Source organism: Zingiber officinale, chromosome 1A (assembly GCF_018446385.1).
Source record: "Zingiber officinale cultivar Zhangliang chromosome 1A, Zo_v1.1, whole genome shotgun sequence".
Classification (NCBI taxonomy): domain Eukaryota; kingdom Viridiplantae; phylum Streptophyta; class Magnoliopsida; order Zingiberales; family Zingiberaceae; genus Zingiber; species Zingiber officinale.
Genome location: NC_055987.1, coordinates 52,293,954 through 52,299,164, shown reverse-complemented (window position 1 = coordinate 52,299,164; position 5,211 = coordinate 52,293,954). Strand labels below are relative to the sequence as shown.

General features: G+C 34.5%; 1 long non-coding RNA gene across 1 annotated transcript; it reads left to right on the top strand.

Moving 5' to 3' along the window:
• Window positions 1-4,255, top strand: LOC122024886. Its single transcript, XR_006123522.1, has 2 exons — window positions 1-4,084; window positions 4,170-4,255. It is a non-coding gene; the product is annotated as an uncharacterized LOC122024886 (long non-coding RNA).
• Window positions 4,256-5,211: the final 956 nt, after the last annotated feature.

Here is a 5,211-nt window from a genome sequence, read left to right as displayed (position 1 = left end):
ACATTCTCATCTAGCATTCTAAATTTTGATTGCCTTTGCTTGAAATTTTTTTTCCATGGAGAGTTTGGATGAATTGCTTGATGAGTAAGGATGACCAACATTTTAAGTGTGGGGGAGGGAGTTTTCTTGATAAGTTGATTTGAGATGATTTGGTGAGTTATTGGTGCTGGAATTGAGGTGTAAAAACAGTGAAGAAGTTTTGGAATCAAAATACTTGCTATGTGACAATATTTAAAAGTTGATAAGGATCAGTGATACATTCTGGAACAAAAGCAGCAAGAGCAGAATTCACTTTTGTGATAACTTTTGGAATGGTTCTGAGCAACATTGTGTAGAATTCGATCTCCTGTTTATTTAGGGCTAAATAAAGTGCACTTACAGGCTTAATTCTTTAATCCGCAAGCCAAGATTATTTTGAATTCCCAAGTTGATACTGAAATCTGGAAATCAAACTTCAGAATTCAGAATCAGCATTAATACTTTGTTTAGTTTTGATTTGCATCTGTTGTGAATAAAAGGACGTCCTGATTTTCTGAGCATTTGTGATACACATCAAGCTAGGAAATGTAGAGTTTTGATCCACTGATTTGGTTGTAAACTTGTGGGACTGACACAGAATGTATATCAAGTTGAAACTGAACACTGATATTCTGTCTTCACCTGTAGCTGCTGTTGAGGAAGTTGTTTCAGTTCTAAGTGCTCTTACAAGTTCCTGGATTTGAAGCTGTTATTGGAAGCTAAGTTAATGGAAGTTGTTCTTCAGAGCAACTACTTCAATTGAGCAGAAAGTTGAAGGTTCTGTTTAATCAAATAGTGGGCTCATAATTTTGTGAGAGGCAATTGGTGTTTTATCAATGTAATAGGAATGCAAATATCAAGTTAAATGGAAAGGAGTATCAACTGAATAAAAAGCAAAATCAGAACATCAAACTTATCATAATCTGAATTCCGAAAAGCTATTCTATGGAGTTGAATTCTGAAATCTAGAGAAGATGGTATTGCAGAATTTAGGAACTGATGTAGAAGCAGGCCATAAAAGATGTGAAGAGTTTTGAAGGTTAACAAAATGTTGAGATGCTGGAATACAGAATAGAGAAAGAAAAGGAAGGAAATCTGCAGAACATAGAAGTGCAGAATAGTTTGGTGCTATAGGAATGTTTCGTTATGTTTGCTGAGTTGCTGCACTTGTGAACTTAGGGAAATCACATTCCAGTACCAAGATTCCATTTCCTTCACAGCTGATTCTTGATACTGCACCTGAAACAGTAGTGGCTTTTGATACTTTCTAATTTGGAAGTTGGAAACTTCTTAAGAGGGCAGAATTTAGATACTGCAAAAATCAATTTGTTGATTGTAACTGAAGTCCAGAATCAAGAATCCAAATTTGAATTGAAGAAGTGCTGGAATTATTCTAAGATGGAGTTTGTTCTTGTAGAAATTGAAGCTTGCAGATGTGCTGATTTTGAAGGAACAAGAACTTAAATACCAAGATGGAGTTTGTATCAGATTTAAATTGGAATGAGGAGCTAGTGACAAGTAGTTAAAAAGGGAATTCCTCTAGATTCAAACTCTGAATTTAAATCTGAAAATTCAGGATTTCTGTTTCATATTAAAAATTCATATTCTTCTTGTTGATCTTGATCAGTAGTCAAGATATTTTCATATAGATCTCTTCAAGGTTTGATCTAATGTTAGTCATTGTTGGAATTGATTGATGCTGAATTGTTACTTTATTAGCAGTTGAGATAAATACTGCACAGAAAAAAATCAGAGCACTGAAAGAGGAAAGGCAGTGACAACAGCAAGGAAAAAGTTCTATCTATAGCTAGGGAATACAATTGCAGGAGTGCAGAATGTAGTGATTGTGATTCCTGAAAATGCTACTGAAGTTATTGGGAACTGAAACTGGGTACAAAATCAACAGTTTGGGTTTTGCAGTTTGTAATTGCAGCAGGATCAGAGTCAAGTTTTGTGCCAATTCTTTATGCTATTTTTGATCAGCATCGTTGTGGAACCAAGGAGCATTTTGTTCTGTTCAGAAAACAAAACTTACTGATACCAAGTGGCCTTTTGCACTAGCCAAGCTGATGGGGAGCATTTATTAACTGTTGGAGAATTGCTAATGCATTAGGAAGTGTACAAGAAGGCAGAGTTGCAGAAACTGCAACTCTATTACAGAAAATAGCATTTCTGAATTTATTCTACACTGCTCAGTTATGATGTTTGCTAAATTTGGAACCTTAAAGTGTTGAATTTATGTGCTACAATTTTAGAAGTTGTTCTTGAAATTTCATCCAAGGCTTTTAAATTTGTTGCTGCTAAAAACTTGAATTGCTGACTTCTTAGAGTACCAATTCCATTCTGTGGAGTGCCCATTTCTTTGTGTAGTACTCTGTACATGAAGAAATTTAAGTTAACTTCTTATCTTCTCATTGATATTGGTTTTCCAGAATTCAGATTGGGTTTTAGATCTGCTTTCAGTTCTGAATTTTGTGTTGATTAATGCTAATTATGCACTTCAGTCTTTGAATCAGAAATGGCATGGTATGACTAATGATATTTGTATGTATTGCTGATCAAGCTTTGGTAATTTAGTTAGGTGCTTAGTATATATGATGATGGCATCTAATGAAGATTTCTTGAGAAACATTGGAGCTAGCTGATATTTGAAAAGGGAACTGCACTATAGGAAACAGAAAACCCATAAACTGTTATGCAAAGAGAGAAGTGATACAATTTAGTATTGGGAAGGAAATTGGCATACCACATTACATTCTTCTTGTGCATTAGGAAACCTAGGTAATGTGGACTTGTCTCAAGATTAAGGAAATGGAAGTTGCTGTTTGGCAGTAAAATCGGAAGATAAATGAATGCAGGAATTGACAGTGCTAATATGTAGTAAATCCATGGTGTGGCTGCTGGGATAAGAAGGATACTGGATGAACAGATTGCAATTCAGAAATAGAACCTTGTATCAAAACTGTGTCAGAAATCAGGAGCAACATCTAAATAAGGAAGAAATCAAATTAAGTTTTGTATGATGCAGAAACATTTAGTATTTCAGCTTTCTATAACTTTTATAATGTCATATCCTAATTACTGGAAAAAGGAACAGTTGATTAGATTTAGATTGTGTTAAGTTCTAAAAAGGAGTAACTAAGAAAGCTTGATGTGGCAATGTGTGTATCAAAACTCTGCACTAGAATAAAATCTGGGCAGTATTGATATGGCACAGAAATTGAAACTGATGTTGGAATTTATTGAGGAGCTGAATGGCAAAACTTTTTAATTGGACAGTTATGAATTTTGATTCAGAATTCGAATTTGAGCAGGGAAGATGGTTACTTTCTTTAATCTGATTGAAGTTTTCTTGAAGGAAGTAGTTGAAGACAGTGTGCTGCTGGAAACGAGTTAAGACAGAAATTGAGAACAGAATCTGCAAAAGAAAAAAAAAAGAGAGACAGTGGCTAGAAGATTTCTTTGAAGCTGATTACTTTGTTCAAGTTTCTGATCAATGAGATTTCAAGTGGAATTCTGTTAAGATGTGTTCTTTACTCCATGCTAAACCCTCCATGATTTGAATTGGGATCACCTAGACTTGTGAACTCCGAACTTAATGAAAATCTGCAGTCTAATGTGCTGAAAATTTCAATTTGGCTCTATTTAGAGGTCTGAATTTCTGAATTGCTCTAAGCAAAGTTATCCAACAAACTGAAACAGAACACAGAAATGCTGTAAGCAAAAGCCAGATAAGAAACTAGAAGCATCAAGTATATGAAAATAGAAGACCAATGAAGCTATAATGAGTTGCAAAATTCTGTTTGCAGGTTGTCAGATTTTGAATTCCTAGTACTGATGGGTGTTATAGCCATTGTGTAATTTGTAGATCTATAAAGAGATGAGCCATGGCAATGCAAAAATCTGTGAATTCTGCAAATTGGTGCTTGCATAATTCTGTGATCAGACTGCAGGAGAGGTTGAATTTTTGTTGAATCAAACTGAAGGTCCTATACAGCAAATTTCAGATTGCTTATTTCAAACTGGGATGACTTTAAAGCATCAATTCTGTAACTTCAGATTTCTGGTAAGGGAGAAGTTTTTAGTTAAAACAGTATACGTTATCTGATATTAGAATTGCTGAAATGCAGTAATGAATTTGTGCCAACCAGGGAAAGCTGTAATGATCTGATCTCTGGCAGGATTTAAGGTCCTGAATCAAGTTTCTTGGTTGATTGAGTATGAAGAATAGAAAAGGGAAAAGAGATGGAATTGAAACAAGTGTAAGGGATTATCATTGCTATCTGGATAATTGTTTAACTAGCAACATGCTATCCAACAACAAGAGCTGCAGCTGATGAAGTGTGGATTGTTGAAATTAAGAGCACATTTTTCTGTGAACTTGATTTTTAGAACTTTTTGATCTATGAATTTGAATTATGTCACTTGTGGAAATTATTGGTGTTTAAGTAGATTGCATTGGAATTTTTTTTTTAACCAGGTTCAGTAGCAAGGTCAAAATATTTTAGAAGTGCTCCTGAAATTTAGCCAAGATAAGGAACTCCAATGCTGAATCAAATTTTTTTTAAGTAAATTGAAATTCTGTTTCAGAAAATTTTCAGCCGGGAGTTTTAATTCTTTAGATTTTATTGCTGGAACATGAGTTGCAGAATTGGAATGGAAAGTTTAGCAAATTCTTAAACTGGTCAGTAACTTCAATTCTGCTATTGAAGCTGTTCTTCCAGTAGCTATATTTATAGCTAAATCAAATGGTGTTATTATGTAGAAGTGATTTCTTTGTTCAAATTTCTGAAACCTTTTTGTGGGAAACTTGTACCTGCAAAACACCTCAGAACAAAGGTCTACAGAATGGAGAATGGACACAAGTTGAATTGCAGAAATATTATATAGTTTTGCTATTTTCTGTAGTTGATGCTGGAAATTTGGTTTCTGGTTCGAGAGCAGAAACAGAAAAAGAAATTTTGTGGAATGAGAAAAGGTGGCTTCAAGTGTGTTAATACATTGGATACATGTGGTTTTTCTTTGTCCGAGACGGCCAAAGTTTAAGTGTGGGGGAGGAAGCTCTTCTCCATGAGATGATTTGAGATTATTTTTGAGTTTCGAATGCTAGAATTTAAGTGGAACAATGAAAAACAGTGAAGAAAAAAAATTTTGGCACATCAAGAGAGTATCAAGTGGAAGATAGAGTATCAA